Source organism: Pogona vitticeps, chromosome 2 (genome assembly GCF_051106095.1).
Source record: "Pogona vitticeps strain Pit_001003342236 chromosome 2, PviZW2.1, whole genome shotgun sequence".
Taxonomy (NCBI): domain Eukaryota; kingdom Metazoa; phylum Chordata; class Lepidosauria; order Squamata; family Agamidae; genus Pogona; species Pogona vitticeps.
Genome location: NC_135784.1, coordinates 182,430,978 through 182,451,408, shown reverse-complemented (window position 1 = coordinate 182,451,408; position 20,431 = coordinate 182,430,978). Strand labels below are relative to the sequence as shown.

Below are 20,431 nucleotides of genomic sequence, written 5' to 3'. Positions count from 1 at the left end.
ATTGTGTTTTAATTCAGTAATATTGTAGTTTGCTTAGTCATGTTTTCATAATAATCATGTTTTTAGCCGTACTGTACCTGGTTTGATCTAGTATCTGTATCTGTCCTAATTTTATTGTGAGCTGCCTTGGACTTTAGATTGGGGAGAAAGGCAGGATATAAATCGGACAAAAGAATGGGCAGATGAATGAGCAAGTGAGGAAACAAACAGATTTCTAGTAGAGGGGGTCGGAGGGAACTGGCTAAAATTCCCAACTGAAGAAAATGTGTTTTCATAAGGGTGAAAGGGTGTTTTTAAAAGTTTCAAGGTGGACGTGGTGATAGCATCATCAGTGCCCCTAGGGGATGCCAGGTGTAGCTGTGTTTTGCGAGCTAGGCGAGAAACTGACGTAGAGCTGAAAGCACACTGGTGTTCCTGAGAGCCAGTCTGAGACTGTCTTTTGGGTTTATCCCATTAAAACTTCAAAGGAACTGTACCTGAGTCCTCGAGGAAAATGACTATACAAAGTAAGCTTACTTGCTTACTCCTAAAGGTGAAAGATGGTCTTGGTGTCACACTCCTACACTTTCATAGACCAAGATTTTCCTCCACTAACCATAGTTTGTCTCTTAACTTCTGTTTCTGGCTTTGGTCTCTAAACCGCAGATCCTTGGCTCCTGGTAGGGCAAAGGGTCTCCACTGAGATGAAAGCAGCATCTTCCTAGAGTGCTTACCGCATCTTCCCGCTTTGCCCAAGTATTAAAGCCATCCATCAGAGGCTGCCAGACGGCTTAATTAATAATGGATTGTCAGTATGAGTTGTTTGTCTGGGATGACTGTTCCTGGAGTTACAGATGCAAAAGCAGCCACAGCTGGAGTGACTAGGTGAAGAGAAAATAGGCAGTGGTAGATGGATTTAAGCATGCAACCAAGGGCCAGACTAGATGTGATGAGAGCAGTCGTGCTGTTTTATTCATAAGCCTGCCCCATTCATGTATAAAGCAGGGAGCCGAGAGTTGGAGATCTCTTCTTAACACACAACTGTGTATTTATTTATGAACATTTCTGGCTGTTTTTGTTTTCCTGCTATTGCTGTTGCTTGTATCTTTTAGAGATGGTCACTTCATGCATTAAAGGTGGCTTTGTGTATACTGAACATAGTGATTTTATATTTATACAATGAAAGCTGTTCTGAGAGGGCTTGGATTTTAGAACCATCAAAAAATCAAGCAAACTTTAAATAAAGTGCATGTGGGAGCCCTCCTCCTCCTCCCCACCTTCCATTAATTCAAGCACTTTTCTACCCAGTTCTCTTCTAGCATTGGAGGATGGAATGGGAGAAAAGTGCCTGGGCTTTGTGAACCACGAGAAGAGAGGGCATGAAAAAGGGAAGTTTAATTATGTATTGGTTAAACTTAGCATGCTGCCTTCCTTCTATTAAGTTCAAGGTTCGTGTACTTCAGGGATGTGCCCCCCCCCCCGATCTTCACATCTACCTCAGGGATGGCTCAAAGTGAGGGAGTCACCACCCCAAGACCACTTCGTGAGTTTCATGGTGCAAAGGGGGTTGGAATCCTGACCTCTCATATGTCAGGCCCATGCGCTAACCACTAGAAGAAACCAACTGTCTATTCTTTGTTGTAAAAATCTGATTGCCACACCCCCCTCACACACACTTTTTCTGTGCCTGTGGATCAGATGAACAAGAAATATGGCTGCCCCCTAGCAGATATAACTTCTGACAAGCAGAAAGGAGGAAGTAAAGAGTGTTGTCTTTTTTCCCACAGTTTGCCTACATATAGCATTGTATGGAATAGAGAAGGCCTTTGATTTGTTTTAAACTTCCTCTTTGTTGTTTTCCTTGCCCCCACCCTCAGCCTTGTACTGAACGTTAACAGTCCTATGGATGTTTCTCTTGGTGAGTCACATCTTGGCTTCAGCCCCAAAGCTGCAGTGGGAACAGGGAAAATTTACATCAGCTGCATAGCGCAGATAAAAATGGCATAGATATGGACATGTGTAGAAAAATGGGGTGGGGGGTGGGGGCAGCCAAACTCCATAAGTACTGGAAGTAAATTCTGCTGAAATTAAGGAACTACCCATGAATAAATCTGTTTTGTTGCCAGTTACCAGGTTTCTATCAAAACTTGGGCTGTACAGAACGCAGACCCATGCCCACATCTCTCCTGCACTGACTGGACAGGTCCTATAAATTGTGCTTTGCTGTTGAGAATTGTTAAGAGCAACTAGGCTGTAAATATAGGAAAGAGAAATTGAGGTTGCCTGTTTGATTTGTGGGCCATGAGGGTTCATTGCCTAGAGCTTTATGCTATCATTTCCATACAAAAGCTGCAGCTTATAGAAATATATTTTCCACCACACCATTAGGCATGGACTCCTTCTGTCAGTGCTTTTGGTTCAGTGGTCTGCCTGTATCTAATAATTACTGTATTCCTACAAATACTAATCTCTTGGCTATGAGGGAAAAATCACCCGTTCTCTTAGCTATGAGTGAAAATCACCCGTAGAAGTCTCTATTGTATTTGGACTTTCAAGTGTTTGTTTCTTTGTTTGTTTGTTGGGGGGGTCAGCCAGGGCTATTCATGCTTACACTATGCACACTTGCATTGTGTTTAGTCCACACCTGTCACTGAATTCTTCCTTCTGCTTCCTTTCAACTTTCTCTGCCTTTATCACATTTCTACCCAGGTATTCCCCCAACTTGGTGAATTAAGCTGCAGTGGAAAATCAGCAGGTGAGAAGCAGATGCTTACCTTTCCCTCCTCTCTAGCCAGTCTGTCTGCTCGGCAACTTCCCCAACAGCACACTTTGTCTGCATTTGACCTCTGTCCCCAAGCTAGTTGGGAGATTAATTAACAAATTGAGTGGTAAGGAGGGATTGTAGGAGAGGAGCAGGGCAAGCGCTTCCTACCCACTGACTCTCCTCTGTAAACCGCTTCTTGTCCAAACTTTATAACTGACCAGCAAGCCCCTGCTGGTCATGAGAATGTGTACATTTACCTAAGAAAAGCTGTTTGTTTAGGTGACAAGCTGATAAATGCCTTTGTTTTGTTTGCCTCTGAAGAGAGTTCCTCCTGCCAACCTAGCCATTTGAAAGCATGTAAAAATGAGAGTAGATAAATAGGTACCATCTCAATGGGAAGGTAACGGCGTTCCGTGTCTAGTCGCGCTTGCCACGTGACCACGGAAATTGTCTTCAGACAAACGCTGGCTCTACAGCTTGAAAATGGGGAGGAGCACCATGCCTGAGAGTCAGACACAACTGGACTAAATGTTAAGGGGAACCTTTACCTTACCTGAAGAGAGTTCAGGTAAAAATGTTGTTGAGGTAGTTTTAAGAGACAAGACCCTGGAAACCACCTAATTTTACTGTAAAATAACTGGTGCTGAAAGAGGGGCCTGAAAGGGCCTGTTTTGGCATGACATAAGCCAGTGGCTGTCCTCCGTATTTGAGACACAGCTATCATGATTATGGCTCAGGAGGCACTTGAGTAAGCAGAGACATGCAATTTAGAGAGAGTTAGCCCCACTGTCAAGAAAGCAAAACTATCTGAGGTGGTATCCCAGGATTTTCATAACTTTTTTCCCCGTTTTGTTTTTGTGTCCAGAATTTGTAATGTACTGTATTGGAAAAGAGTACCATTGCACCTATAGGCTACACTCACTGCATAGTTGTGTCTAGTTTTGCATGTTGTAAATTAAAAATACCCACATAATGTTTTTAAATTAGAAGAAAGTAGGACCAAAAAAAGCAAGCATATACAGTATATATATCCAAGATCAGGTATAGTATAAGAAAGCCAGGGGAGTGCAGTGGCCAGAATACCTAGACCTGCATCCAAATCACTGCTCAACCATGGAACTACTTAGAGAGTTGTAATGGTAGATCTCCCATATAGCTCAGGAATCCTATTAGGGTTGCCATAAGTCAGAAGAGACTTAGTAATACATAACAACAAGAACATACTTCATGTTGATGGCACCAGAAATCACTTTAGTGTGCTTGTCAAATCAGTGTCCCGCTCTAGTAGGCTAAATGCCCCTAGTTTAGATTTCTTACAGACTCTTTACTCATTAATATTTTGCCATACATATTTCAGTGCAAGGTAAAATGTGTGGGAAAAGAAGGTGAGCCTCATAAGCTACTTTGACCACGTGGGAAAGCAGGGTTTTATTCTTTTGCCCTTGACCAGCCCTTGTGTCTGCAGTGCCTGCTACAGGTTCAGGTATAGGGTCAGCCTCTAACACTAGGCTAGTAAGAGGGATTCTCTGGCCCTGCATATTTTCTTGGACTGTAGCTCCCATAATCACTTGTCACTGGGTAGGCTGGACAGACGGATGAGAGTCTCAGATCAGAAAACATCTACAGGACCATGCATCCTCCCTCCTCCTCCAAGCCAAACATCCAGCTCCCACAATTGTACTGTGCTTTTATTCAGCGAGCAGAAAATTGCTCCGTGTAGTCAGAACGGAACAGTCGGAGGTCCTCTGCAGGTGTAGTGATCCAGGGTAAGAGGATTTTCATGGTCTCCAAGGCACGGCAGAGCTACCCACATTTGCTTCCTTGCCTTCCAGCATGCCACAAAGCGGCAGAGCGTGCCCGGATAAATTTTTAATCGTGTTGCCCAAGCAGCACTGAATTTTCCATCCAGCAGTAGAGCAGGAGACATAGACGATAACATAGGTAGGAGGCTAGGGCCTTAAGGGTTGCAGAAGATTAGGTTGGGAGGGGGACGCAAAGTCATCACAGCTTGAAAACTCCACTCTCACTGTTTTATGTGCTCAGGCATGCAGCATGAATTTAGCAGCAAATGTAGTGAATAATATGAACCTTAATGTTTATAAAAATGGAGTCATTTCCCTAATTCATCTGAAAGAGCTCTTCAGACAGCATGTGGGATTCTCACCTAAACGACTTGTGGCCTTCTTAATGTTGTTGGATTATAGCTCTCATCATCCCTTGCTGGGTACAGTGGCTGGGGCTGATGGGATTATGGTCCAGCAGCATTTGGAGACCTAGACATTGCTCATCCCTGATTTGAGCTAAGCATTTGAAATGAGGCTCACCTCGCTGATTCCTGATATCAAAGTGAACGTAGATATTTCCTTATGTTCTCTCATAGTAATGACATTTCCAAGGAGTCCGTTATACTTTGGTTCCTGCAGCTTTCTTCCGATCCTCTCAGAAAATTTTGAAACTCAGCATCACCTCCTTGGTGATATCGCATCCCTTTTCCTTTGTTTATGAAGGATTCCCTCTTTGGATCTCAGTCAGGAACAAATCAGGAATAGACTTAGAGGATGAGAAAGAATAGGTTCATTTCCTGTGTGGGAAGCACTTGAGATCTTGTCCATTTTTAGTGTCACCCCATCCTCCCCTTACAAAGGATCTATTCACCTTCTGAAGGGTGATGAATGCGTTGACTGCCAACAGTAAATGTCTTGATATAGCCATCATTATTACTGTTGGCTTTGCAGATGAGGCAGATTAGATATACAGTATATTCCTCTGTCAGCTCCCCTGAACCAGGGTTTTCTGTGAAGTTTGTAAGTAATTCAATTTCAAAATGATTGAAGAGGTGCAGTTAACACTTCCTGGGTCTGGGGAAGGATGAGCCAGAGTATGTCTCCATGCAACGTCCATCCCAGAGTTTTCATATGATATAGGGAAGCTCAAGGGCAGGCTTAAACCTCTGACGCTTTGCCATCTTCCTCTTAGGAGATCATAGGAATTAGAAGTGAAACCATTCACAGAATGCCTCAGAACTTAACACCTGGCTAGAATTTAATTAACCTAGGGTGTTAAGATTCTGCCATGGACGTGTACAGACTTTGTATGAGAGAGGTAGAAAGCTAAAAGTTGCAAAAAGCCTATCGAGTTCCAGCAGATATACAATGCTGATGAACAGTTTTGTTCTTGTTGTCCACGGCCGAGTCTTGGAGTAATTACTTCTTTGTATTACAGCTTCCAGAATTTCCCAGTCAATCCGATCACTAAACTGTAATGGAAATGGATAATTCTTTAAAGCTCTTTTCCTGGCCAACCTGATCAGCTTCCTACATTCAAGGGCTTGTGCTCCTTGTGGTGGTACATCTGCGCTACACCACTTCGGACTATAGATGAAAATGTATGGGACTGAATGGTCTGCAAGCAGAAAACTAATGGATTAGAATTCATAGGATAGATTCAATGGGATATTTTTCTTCATAGGCCAGTTTTTTTGTGTGTTTGTAGGAGTATTCCATAATAAGACCCTTCACCTACAGTCTGAAAGGGTACAACCCAGATTATAGAAGCATAGAATAATGGAGGCTATCAAGTCCAATCCCAATATTAATGCAGGAATACAAATCAAAGCATATCTGCCGCCAGATGCTTGTCTAAATTTCTCTTGAATGCCTCCAGTGTTGGAGCACTCACCACCTCTCAAGGTACACTCATTGGTTCCGTTGCCATAGCGCTCTAACAGTTAGGAAGTTTTTCCTGATACTCAACCGAAATCTGGCTTCCTGTAATTTGAACCCATTGCAGTGTGTCCTACACTTGGGGATGATAGAGAACAAATCTCGCCCCTCCTCTGTATGACAGCCTTTCAGATATTTGAAAAATGCTATTATATCTCCCCTCAATCATCTTTTCACAAAGCTAAATATTCCCAGTTCTTGAAGTCTTTCCTCATAAGACTTGGTTTCCAGCCCCTTAATCATCTTTATTGCCCTCCTCTGAACTTGATCCGATTTGTCCTTTTTAAAGTGTGGTGTCCAGAACTGGACAGAGTACTCAAGATGAGGCCTAACCAGTGTCTCAGAGTTCTTCAACCAGTTCCTTCAATACTCTTGGATGCAGTTCACCCAGCCCTGGAATTTTGAACTCATTCAAAGTAATAAGTTATTCCCTGGTTGTTTGTTTCTTTCAATCAATCTGAGGCTTCAATCCTGTCTTTCCCACATGTACTTCACATTTGCCCAGAGGGTCATTTAATTAACAACCACATAGACTGCAATATAGAAATAAAGTGAAGAACTGAAATAACTACAACGATTATGAAGCAGAATAAAATGCTGTAATAAAACAGCTTAATAAATCTTTGAGACTGAAGATGTTGAAGCATTACATATGGTTATGCCTCCTATTCATGTGTGAGGTTTGCCCTATTAAAAAGGAGGTGCTCAATAAAATGTGGACATACAGAAGAGTCCTTCACGTCCCATGAGCTGACAGGATAAAGAATGAAGAGGTACTTAATTGGATAGGAAAACAAAATGGAACAGAGTTGATTATTAACAAACACAAGCTTCTAGACCTTGAACACATAATTCATCATAACAAATGTAATATAGTGCAATACATCACTGAAGGGAAGTTTGAGGATAAATGTGGAAGAGGTATAAGATGGATTTCTTGGATGAATAACAATATGGGCTGGTTGGAATCTCATATAAAACAACAAATCCACACAGTGAGAGAGTGGTGGAGATATGCTGTAGTGGTAACTAACCTGAGCAACTGAGATGATACCCAGTGAAAGAGAACGAGTGGATAGGGGGAATCTCTTTTTTTAATGTCAGAACCCAGGATTCTCCATTGGAGCTGAACAGTAGGGGATTAAAAAAGCAAAAAGTGCTGCTTATATACCGCCCTATAGCACTTCAAATACTCTGTGGGCGGTTTACAAGTTAATTATGCAGGCTACACATTGCCCCCACCCCCCAGCAAGCTGGGTACTCATTTTACCGACCTCAGAAGGATAGAAGGCTGAGTCAACCTTGAGCCGGCTACCTGGGATTGAACCCCAGGTCGTGAGCACAGTTTTGGCTGCAGTACAGTGGTTTAACCACAGATAAAATGAACTGTGATGGCATTGATGGAGACAAAAGCAAGCAGGAACTGGTGTTTGAATGGTGGAGTAAGATTCTTATAGTCTTTCCCCTACCTGTGGACCTCTGCTTTAGATACCAAAAATGGGTTCACCCTAATTAAGCCCATATAACCCAAACTATAGCGTGTGCAGGTCCAACCCTACCACCACGAGGCAGCCTTCTCAAGTGGTATATACTCAGGAAGGCAAACAAGGCTCTGGAGAAACAGAGCCTCCACTTTGCAAGTAAAAAAGTTTATTGTGGTCAAAGACCAACAAAACCTAACAGAGTATACAGAAATACGGCACACACCTCAAAAGGAAATGCTCCGATGAGTTCGGAACACCCACAGTATTTTACAGGCTGCTGCCAGAAAACTGGCACACTGCTTTGTTGTCTGTGGGTTGGATCCTATAAGCAGCAGCTTGGCCCTTTCTGCATCTGTAGGGCCCGACATTTTCCTGGTTATGGGTAATATATTTTCCCCGTATGCCCTGATAGGATGGGTACTGGAGCAGAATGTGCTCCATTGACTCAACCTCTCCCGAGCCACATGGGCATACCTGTTCTGAATGAGGTGTCTTTTTAAAACAGCCTCCAGGTGTGGCCGAGGCCCATCTGGCTAGGAAGAAGGTCCTCCTATGTTGTGGGATTTCTAATAATGAGAGGTGTGTAGTTTGCTGAGCTGCATAGTTCTTATCCTCTGCAGCTAAGAAATTAGGGCATTGATTAATATCACTCTGTCTCTCTATGTACAGTACTCTTTGTCTCACAGCAGTTTTTGCTTGAATTATGTCCATAGTCAGAATAGCGTCTGGGGAAATTCCCAGGTATCTTAGCTTTGCTTGTACCATCTTGGTCCAAGAAGATTGAAAGTTGTCACATAGGACCAGGGATGCTAGATCTGATGTTGTGTGATTAAGTTTGAGCCACAGATTGATGGAGGAAAGTGAAACTCTGACCTCAACTTTTATCATCCCTGTCTCTGGTCGTAGACTAGCATTAGATGCATAACTGGAGACCTGGAAGATGGACCTTAGGAATTTTGGTTGAACTCGTTTTAATGGGGCAAAGCTAGTGAAAGGAGGGCCCAGTAAGGTCCCATATAGTAGTTGGGGCAGGGCTTTGGCTTGATATAATTTGATTGCCGCAGGGATGTGGTGGCCGCCTTTAGTTCGTTGGAACTTTGCAACAGCTTGGGCCGACTTATGACCAACTGAAGCTGCGTGTTCATGGTGGACTGTCCGTGCCCCAGTTGAGTGCAGCATATAACCCCCAGGTATTTGTAAGTAGTTACCTGTTCAGTCCTGTGTCCGTTAATTCTCCACGCCCTTTTTAAAGGTCTCCTGCCAAATGATACAACCTTGGTTTTATGATAGTTAAGCTCTCGGCCAGTAAAATGTTTTAGGCTGCCAATAAATTGAGAGCTGTGCTGCTCCAAGATGCCTCGTTTTAGAATTGTGCCTGGAAGGCTATTAATAAAAATGAAGAAAAGAACTGGTGTGGTGACAGTAGCTAAGAATAGCGAACCAGGAGGTCCACTCTTGAACTGGCCTCAGCCAAGAGCTATTATTTCACCTTTGTCACACACATACACAAGTGTGGAAGGTTGGGGTGGTATTTCTGGTTTCCTATGTAAAATACTTGAATGACTGGGAACAATGGAAGCGGGCTTGAATTAAATCTGTCCGGACAAATTGTAGCCCAGGGGGGAGGCACCCCCCACTGTACTCTCCTGTACCTCCTGCTCCCTAAATCCCATCCCCAGCAAAAATAGGTGAATTGCTGCTCCTTGAGATTTGAATGAGTGGCAGTGCACCTTAGAAATAGGTTGTAGCAGAATTCCCTCCAAAACAGGTCCATATTTCTAGTACCAGGTTTTCTACCACTTTTGCCTTTGTTGTTGTTTTTGGTTTGATTTGGGTTTTTGGGGGGGGGGCATTTTGGGCAGCCTGTGAAATCCCTGGAGTAATCTGAAGGCAATAAATGCCCCTCAGATACGCCCAGTTGGCCACCTTGATCTAGACAGACACCGGACTAGATCCTGAACTGTGCGTAGGGTGGTTGGAGGAAGGAGAGGCCAGGCTACCAGTTTCTCGAGCTCCTTTCACCTCCTGAAAAGAGGCTTCAGATTGTTGCAGGACCCCCCAGAAGGGCACAGGAAGAGGCCCTAGAAGCTTCAGAACAGAAAGGTATTTGACAATAAAGTAATAAATATATAATAAATGTTTTTAAAAGCCCTATAATGTTAATTAGATTGAGGACCATCCGTATGACTGTACCTCAACATGTGTTTGTTAAGCTGCTTGTAAGTGAAGATAAATAAAGGAAAATGTTCAAAATTATTTCAAAGTTCCATGATTAAAAAAACACTGACTCGTTGCCATTATTGGTTCCTTCCAATTCCATTATTATTCTATGATTCTAGAAATGACAATAAAGCATAGCGGATTTCCTTCTAATAAAGACTGCACATAAGATGTAGCAAATCAGATTAAAGCTGTACTAAATCAGCTTGAGTGGAAGCAGTATTAGTAAAGTCAGAGTGAGAAAAAAAAGTCTTAATCTGGTGTTGAAAAGATCATAAATATGTTGCTAGGCAAGCCTCTGTGAGGAGGCCATTCTACCCCTGTGCTACTACCAGTGAGGAAACACCACTTCCTTCAGCAGGAGTTCCCCACTGGCCTGAATTTCTGTTCACATACAGAAGGATCTCTTTCATTTACAAAATAAGCACCTATGAATCCAACCCATCTGATTACAAGAGATTCAGAGGGAAAAAGAAAGGGGAAGAATGTCAGGGGTTGAAAACAGCACCTTCTGCTTACAAAGCTCTTGTCCTTCCATGTGATACAGGGAGGAAATTATGTGAAGCACTATGAATGCTCTTATGGACTGTACACATGTCACTTTGACCCTGCCCAACTCTTTGCTATCATAGGACCTTCCTTCCTTCCGTATCCCACTTTTCCTCCTTGTAGATCCCAAGACGGCTTATAACATGAATTTCAAAATAAACAGTACAGGATAAGAACAACAATAAATCACATCATTAAAGCACTATTCAATAGATCATCACATTAAAACAAATACTGAATCAACATGATTTTAAAAAAATACAGTGATAACAAGCACTGGATCAACAGTCATTTAAAACATCTTGTTTTAATGATGGAATTTTAAAATACTCAAATGATTTAGACACAGAGAGAGCCCAAGTACAACACCCATCATTAAAACACCCTTCCTAATCCATAAATTGAGTACCTAGTGTGCTGTAGTGCATAGAGTTGCAGATTAAAACTCTGGAGATCATAAAACTCTTGACCATAAAAACTCACTGGAGGAGTGGGATTGGTAAAATCACTCCTTAAATGTCTTGCTTGCCTTGAAAGCCCTACTAGGGTTGCTGTAACTCAGTTCTGATTTGAAAGCACATAACCAACTAGCTAATCCACAATTAAGAGATCAAAGGCCTACCTCAATAAAAACATTCTTCTTTCTGACAGAAAGACACCTTCATTAGCCCAGAAGTAGCCACTGAAAAGGCCCTTCCTCATCCTCCTCAAGACATGCCTGTGAGGGTGGCAGGATAGAAGAACGTGATCTTAAAACACAGGCAGGTTTATATGGGGAGAAATGTTCCTTGAAATATGGAGAGGCCTCTGTTTTATCTCTACAGTGGTGCCTTGCTTTACGATTGCCCCGCATTACAATGATCTTTTTGCTATGGCAAAACGATGGTCTGAATGGGGGAATTTCGCTTCGTGATGATCGGTTCCCTGCTTCGGGAACCGATTCTTTGTAAAACAACGATTTTCCTCCAGCTGATCTGCAGTTTCAAAATGGCCGCCGGGTAAATAAAATGGCTCCCCGCTGTTTACTGGGATAGATTCCTCGCTGCACAGGCACCAAAAATGGCCGCCCTATGGAGGATCTTCGCTGGATGGTTAGTTTCTAGCCCACTGGAACGCATTGAAGGGGTTTCAATGTGTTTCAGTGGGCTTTTTATTTTCGCATTACGACTTCGTTCTACAGTGATTTCACTGGAACAAATTAACATCTGTAGGCACCACTGTATATGGGGATAAGTGCATCACATATCATACTTATTGTTTTTAATACTTTAATTGTAACACAATTTGATTTGTACATTCTTTTAATACTTACTCATGCCTGAAGGTTAGTAAGCCTTACCACACATATGGAAAAGCAAGATTACACTCATAATGACCAATGGTACCATTTGTACAGTTAGAACAACTGTGTCCTGCTGTTATGGGTAGGAAAACTGAACAGCTAAGAAGACTGACAGGACAAAAATGATCTGTTTGAGAGTTGGTGCTGGAAGACAGCTGTGTATATACCATGGACTGCAAGAAAGACAAACTAGTGGGTCTAAGAGTAAATCAAGCTGGAATGATCTCTAGAGGCAAAAGGACAACACTGAGGCTGCCCTACTTTGGTTACATCATGAGAAGGCAGCGTTCTCTGGAAAAGACAATGATGCTGGGTAATGAGGAAGACTAAACAGGAAATGTCTGCCTCTCTAAAGGAAGCTACAAGGTTGAGTTTACAAGAGCTGGACAGGCCTGTTGAGAACAGGACATTTTGGAGATTGCTCATTCATAGGATTGCCATAAATCAGAGGCTATTTAATGGCCCATAACAGCAACCATAATCCTGGTTTTAAGCTTCTTCTGAGGCATAACCAAACACCTTAACTTTCTAAGTTTCACTGAAAACTGTGAAGCATGGATTCCCAGGCTCAGTTCATGTGCTATGCCTTTGAAGTCAGGAGAAAGGGTTGTTGAAGAGCCTGTGAAGTTACTTTTTTGGAATGGAATTTGCAAAATCCCCCAGCCAGCGGTGGCCACAGTACCTGGGGGTTTCCAGGAGTTGTAGTCCAAAACACAACTTTCCCACTCACTGTTCTTGGCCTAAGCCAGTATTTTTATCTCCATCTGAATGCCCAGCCATATCAACAACCACAATTTGCAATTTGTTGGCCTAATTTATATAATATTCCATTGTGCTTCAGAAGAGTCTCAGGCCCATGTTAAAGTGACTCCAGCTGATGGATTAAATCAAGCCAGACTTGTTTTCTGTCTCTTGGCTGTGTTGTTTTCATTTCGACAGATGGCTGCATTTAAAGCTTAAAGTCCTGCTTCCAGTGCCACACGCACAGGCCCCCCAGAGGGTTGTTAATCCAGTAGCTGGATGGCCGAGCCAGCTTTAATGTCTCGGTGCTGAAGAATTCAGAAGCCGGATGAAATAGATCAAGTTGTCATGTTTTGTGACTCTCTCCTGATAACCTACCTGACTAGTTGCTGTTCTCCTCACTCCCCTGAGAGGTCATTTTAGCAGCCTAGCGTAACCAAAACAGAGGAGCTGGTGGCAATCAGTTTGCATTGGAGTGACTTCTCTACAGTTCAGCATCCTGTCTGGATGAATTGGCAATTTCAGGCAATGTTAGTGCAGTACGGAAAAAAAAATAAGGCACTTGAGTTGCCTCTTGCTGTGCTCAGGGGAGAGATGCTCCCAAGTGTCTCTGACTGCACGCCGTTCTTCTCTCCTACCCAGTTGAACCTAAGCAAAAAACAGGAATGGAGGGGAAGATAGGGAGACACCAGTAATTCCTCAGGCACCCTTGGAGTGGATGGCAACCTGTGGACGTCCTGATGTTATTAGGCAGCAACTCCCGTGATCCTTTGACACTCACTATGCTGGCTGGGGCTGATGGGAATTGCAGTCCCAACAACATCTGAAGGCAACAAGTTGTCCCACTCAATTCTAGACTATTTCAGATATGTATAAGAATGAGAATAATATGCTCTCAAGTTGATTCTGAGTTATGGAGACGCTTTCCAGAGTTTTCAAGGTATGGAATACTCGGAAACCGTTTGCCATTCCCTTCTTCTGTGGGTGCTCTGGGGACCGCACAGTTTGCTCAATGCTACACAAGCTGGGTTTTTTGTCTTGGGAGGCACATTGAATATCTAATTCAGCAGCTAGGTAGACAATTCCCTGAGCTATCCAGACAGCTAAAATACATATGCCCTGTCCTTACTGTGCTCTTTAATCCAAAATGGCTCCCACAGTAGCTAACATGGTGGCAGTTCTCTGCCTGCAGGCTGACATTCTGATTTGAAGAATGGCACAGAAAGAATAGGGAATAATGAGGAAAGGAGAAGAATTATTGGACTCATATGTTCTACAAGCACACAGGAACGATGTCTCTTTTATCGCATGTCCTGGCAGTGCTTGGTATCTGCTGTAGAAGCTGCCATGAAAGCTTGGTTTGCCCTGCCCAATAACCCTGTCAGAGTCAGGGTGGAACTAAGAGCTGTGCTGAGTTGAATCAAGCTCAGTTGGAGCAACAGGGCCAATCAAATTAACATTTAGATCAATGTTTTTGTTCACATGGAAGTGTTTACTTATCCCTGGTAGTTTTGAGGCAAGAGACCACATGCAGGAGACCTCAAGCTGCCACTGTTCACATTTTCCTCAGTCATTTTCCCTCTTCCTCACCTTTTCCCCACCCTTTCTTTCACCCCCTTGGTTCATTGCGGTTAAGTGTTGAATTCCTTTCATATTTGTAAAACGCAGCACTTACCTTAACACATCTGACACAGCACTTACCTGGCACAGCGCTGCTTCAGATAGAGCAGATATCAGCGGACCCAGCCGAAGAGGCGGGGAATGTGCCTGCTGTACATGGCCTGAGGAGGATGGGCAATCCTGAGTAGCGAATGGTCTGAAACAACAGTTAATCTGCCCAAACTAGAAAAGAGAAGCGGGAGAGAATCTGAGCTGTTTGAGATAAATCACTGTGCAGTCACCCTCTCCCCCACTCCCCAGTTTCCTGGGCTCTGAATCAGGAAGTTCCTAGTAGGTACTGTACAGTTAATACATCCAGGACTGAATTCCAGTTGTAAAGTGAAAGAAATTGAAGGGGACACTATTTCCCCCTCTCCTTAGTACTTGCATGGCCATACCCTTCCTTCCTTCCTGACCTTATGTGAATAGATCTGGATCACAGTCACCACGTAGGTCTCTTTGGCACTGCCCAGCCCATGGTTCCTCCCTCTCCTTGCTGTATTTGGTACCATGTTGTCCATTTCTATCTGTAGTTTGTTCCCATCCTTCTTGGAAAGTCATCAAGTGTGACACATACACACACGTAACACAGTCCCTTGCTTTTGAAACTATCCTTTTTGCATACTGTACTGTATTAGTCTTCCATTAAGAAACTTCTGTATCTCCCAAGGAATATTGTCACCTGACCTTGCAAGTACGGCTTATGGCCCAGTGTGGACAATCCCCTCACCTCAAATGTGTGAATAAGACTAAGCATGGTTGCACATTCTGCAGATTCTCAAAGGAAGTCATTTTTTTTTTTGTTATGATGCTCCACATTCAGGAGCTGAGGGTGTGGTTTGAAGATGGTTCTGTTCAGATTAAACCCTGTGGGTGGTGTCATTTATACTTAGCGTGACAGTCATTGTGAAAATGCTGCCACAGTAGTGATGCTGAAATTAGGTTGCAACTACACTACTGAGCTAAAGTATACTGTATAGATGGGACCATTTCCCATCAGTCCTAGCCAGTAAGACCAGTGGTAAGGGAAGGTAGAATCTACAATACAGAAAGATCTGGAGGGTTCTCCACGTCTGCTATGATCTGAAGAGCCCTCAGTACTTCCCAGTTAATTTGCTTTGCAATACTTTCATGGCTTGCCATCTGCAGTGCTTCCTGTGTGTAGTGTTATATCATAGAGTTCTCCATTTCCACTTTTTCTTGTTTCTAGTTCAACAAAGGATGAATTCCATTTGCTTGAAATGTTTTGGGCTATTCTTCATGGTGGTTTTTTTTTAAATAACCTTTTGTTGTGGTGTACTAGTAATTATAAAAACTGCAATGCCATCCAGACTAGTCACACCCTATAAATTTAGTGTAATATACTTATTTTTCAATTTATCTTGTCTTCAAGGCACCTAACATAGTGTAGCAATAAAAGATATTCATATGAACCAGTAAAATAGAATGACAGCAACAAGCAGAGAAGAGCAGCAAATAAAACAACATAGAAATCCCATTAACCTTTTTGATGTACTTATCTGTGAACGCAGACTTGGCCACAACATAATTTTTGTGTGTGTTCAAAATAAAATTATTGGTTATTGTTTCACCAGGAATGCAAGAGAGAGAAACATCAGTGGGAAGACTGTGGAGAAATTATGCCTGGTGTTAATAGATTCTACATAACAATGTAGATGAATAGGAATTTTCCCTCCCAACATATGTCCCATTTGCTTCACATACACATACTTTTGTGTCAGGTCCAAAAGCCAGTATGTCCTTTGATAGAGAAGGCTAAACTTGGAATATTTTTTTTAAGTGAACTCATTAGCGTTTGTGTTGCCTTTTGAAAGGATAACTTGATATTTGTTACTTTGCAGGCAATGTCTCATGGATGTAAATAAATTCTAATTTACTTTTGAAACTCTTAAAAATGGTCAACTTCCTCCCAAAGCATCCTGCAAAAAATAATTTTGGGGGAGCAACGGATATGCATTACTCATTATACCCACAGCCCCATCCAAACCTGCTAATCAGGATGTTCTTTCAGTAAATAAATGGCTGCATGCCCATGTTCTTCTCAGGAGTACAGTGTTCACAGGTAACATTGCTAACTCAAGACTCTGGTGGAAAGTTTTTATGGAGAGTGTTTATAAGCTCCTTACACCTTGAAGCTTGTAAAAATAAGATGAAGGAGATGTGGAAATACGCCACAACTTCTAACAAACCTCCCTCCCTTTGCTATAGCATTGATATAATGTGGATTATAAACAGTTGTTTGAAAAAAAATGTAACAAAATAATTGAACTTTTGATAACTGGCTATAGGTAGGGCAATATTTAGATACTTGTAAAAAATTGAAACAGTTAAGCCTATGTTACCCCTGCATATGTGTTTTTATCCTTATTTTCCCTTGCTAAAACAGTATCATATTGACTTATTGACATTTCTTTCAGGGGACAGATGGAGCGTGAAGGGGTATTTCTTGTCTAGAGAGCACATTGAGTTCAGCTGTAACAGAAAAGGCAAACAGAGTGGGTTCTTGCAGACAGAGCTTTGGAGTCCCCCAGGGAGATTTGGGTTGCTGCCTTAAACCTTGTTGAGTTGTAGAACCTTAGCTTGGCTGATCTTTTGGATTCAGACATTAACTTCCATCGTGGCTGCCATATAGGAGACACATTGAAAGGTGTGTGTTTTTGGAAAGAACTAAGAGCATAAGGAGAGCCCTGCTGGATTTGGCTAAAGGCCTAATTGGTCCAGTGTGGTGTTCCCCAGGCGGCCAACCAGATGCCTGGGGGGAGTCCATCCACAGGACATGGATGCAGTAGCACCTCTTGGTTTATATGCACACCTGTAACTGGCCTACGGAGACCCACTGCATCTGGTACTGGGGGGAGTACATGTCTGTAAGAACATGGGGGAAAGGTCAAATGGATCAGACCAAAAGCCAGTCCAGCTTGTGCAATGGGCATTCGGTTGCCCATGGGAAAGCCACAGAAGCAGGATAGGAGGGCAACAGAACCCTTCCATTAGTGGGCTGCAGCAGCTGATATGTAGAGGCACAATAACTCCCCAGCCAACTGCACCAGAGCACAGAGTGCTGTCCTTTGAAGATGCCAGCCACAAAGACTGGCGAAACGTTAGGAAGAGCAACCTTCAGAACACGGCCAAAGAGCCCGAAAAACCCACAACAACCATACCTCTCTCTGATACTGAAGGGACGATCTGGCCGTCATAAATGGTGGTCATTGATGGCCTTAATCTAAATGAATGGGGTCCAGCCCCCTCTCAAAGCTGCGCAAGCAGGTGGTTGTCACTCCTTCAGGTGAAAATGAAACTTCATAGTTTTAACTGCGTGCTGTGTGACGAAGAGCTTCTTTCTGTTTGTCCTGACTCTCACACCATTCAGCGTCAGTGAGTGACCTCTTGAGTCTTAGTATTTGAGAATGGGGAAGTAAACTTCTCACTGGCCATTTTTTCCACATCAGACCTAGTTTTATATACTTCTGTTGTGTCTCTATGTTAAAAATCCCAGACATTGCGTCAGCTCCTTAATGCTTCCTTCCCCATGAGTATTAGAAATAATGCTCTTTTTAAAAGTGTGACCATAAGAGGCTGAAGACTGTGTACTAGTTTTACTCAGTGTCATGTCAGAAAACCTTGTCATTTCTGTAAAATGTGATCAGTTTCTGGCATTGGTCAAATTCCCTTAAAACTGTCTCAATACACCATTGGTCAATGCAGGAATCACTCTCAATCATGGTCTACAATGTTTGATAATGGTTTGGAACGGTGTCTGGCTTGATACCCTGTTGTAGTTCCTGATAGATTGACAAACCCAGAATCTGTAACTAGAGTGTGATTTGCAAATCAGTTAGCTATGGTTAGATAATGTTGATCTACTTTATCTCTGGAGGCTACTGTGCTGAGCAGAACAGGGAAAAATTAACCATTGTAAACTATTTCAGGTTCAACGCATGAGTTGGTTCTGAAAATGCTGTATCACATAAATTATAGTCTGAGTACATTTGTGTGTGTGTGTGTGTCTGAAACATTTGCAGATAATTATTCTATTTCTGTGACCTGCTAAATGCTCATCCGTTGTTTTTCTGTTTCCCAGCTCAGTCTGTTTCAACTTACAGTCCTGCTAATTCTCTCCACTCTGTTGAGTGGCAGAATTTCATGCTCCCTGATGTTTGGGGAGATAAGTGAATGTGATGATCTAGCGTTTACTGCATATTGCAGTAATACTCAGTGCTGTTAAGTGTTGCTAGGTGCTGAAAATAGCACTCTTGCTTTCTCAGGTCAATTCGGCACCATTCCCTTTCCTTTACAAATGCATGTCTGTTGTCACCTTGAAGGGTGTTAGTGTGATCACAGGGAGTCCCTGTGGATGTGTCTGTGCACAGGCTGCTTCACACTAATTTTTTTTTCCTCACGTATGCCACATTCTACCACATGTGGGCCTCTCCTGCTTTGTACATGGGAGCCATCTGTGTATCACCCTGTATGTAAGTTGGTGGTGAAAGATGTGAGCTACCAACTCACCAGCCACATGTGGTGGCCACTGAAGGGCAGGATAATTGTATTTTTACTGGTTAGTTTGCTGTTTGTGGGGAGGGCATTTGGTTTTTGTTTTGGGGGGGTTGGTTTTTTTCTCTCTTTTTTCTTTTTGTTTGTTTTGTTTTTCTTGTTTTGTTTTGTTTGTTTGTTTTCTTTGCTGCCTGTCTGGAGCTGCAGCAACAAGCAGGGGTTAATTTTTATAGCATTAAATCAATGAGCTGTTAAATACATTTTATTTATTTATTTATTTATTTATTTATTTATTTATTTATTTATTTATTTATTTATTTATTTATTTATTTATTTATTTATTTATTTATTTATTTATTTGATTAGTCATTTCGAACATATCAAAAAGCGTACAAATCACACAGATCCAAAGTAAGCAGCTGAAAAGAGATAAAATCCATTTCAATAGTAAAATATAAAGGTAAAGGTAAAGGTTCTCCTTGACAATTTTTGTCCAGTTGTGTTCGACTCTAGGGGGCGGTGCTCATCCCCTTTTCGAAGCCATAGAGCCAGTGTTTTGTCCAAAGACAATCTTCCGTAGTCACATGGCCAATGCGACTTAGACACGGAACACTGTTACCTTCCCACCAAGGTGGTCCCTATTGATCTACTTGCATTTGCATGCTTTCGAACCGCTAGGTTGGCGGGAGCTGGGACAAGCGACAGGCTCTCACTCCATCGCATGGATTCGATCTTACGAATCTTACGATCTGACCCTGCAGCACAGGCACATGTACATAATTTAATTGAGTGTTGTCACCCTTGCATGGAACCCCTATTTGATCAATGTAGTGAGGTCTTATGCCCACCACCTTATATATGAATTTTACTATATTGTGGACAATTTTCGTATTGGCACTCTGAAGAAAATATGAAAGTCTGAAGTTCACATTCCAATGGACTGTTTTCCCCAACAGGATGGATAAATAGTTTTGCCTAGCAGTGGAATATAGCTCACAATCAAATAATATCTTCAATAGTGGGGGCACCGCTGATACAAATTATTTCATGGTAAGGCAACTGAAGGAAGTGACCATGTTTGGTCAGGGTGTCCATCAGTTTGAATCTGAGTCTGGTAATAGCCTTTCTAAGAGATTGAGACAGGTTTATTTCTAAATATTTCCTGGTCTGAAAAACAATTTTGTTCCCAACCGAAGGACTTGTTCTTAGAAAGCAGTTCTACAGTGGTGCCTCGCATAGCAATCGCTCCGCATAGCGAAGAAATCGCTTTGCGGCGCTGTTTTTGCGATCACAAAAGCGATCGCTTTGCGATGGCCCCTATGGGGAAAATTCGCTTTGCGATGATCGCAGGGAAGCAATCATTGCAAAGCTCCCATTTTCGGCCAGCTGATTGGCGGGGCTTTGAAATGATCGCGGGGAAGCGATCATCGCAAAGCCCCGCCGATCAGCTGGCCGA

The 20,431-nt window shown here is 42.6% G+C and overlaps 1 protein-coding gene across 4 annotated transcripts in view; it reads left to right on the top strand.

Annotated features, from left to right (window-relative positions):
- PDE4A (phosphodiesterase 4A) overlaps positions 1–20,431 on the top strand; it is a 510,240-nt gene that overhangs the window by 319,065 nt on the left and 170,744 nt on the right. The window lies entirely within an intron of this gene.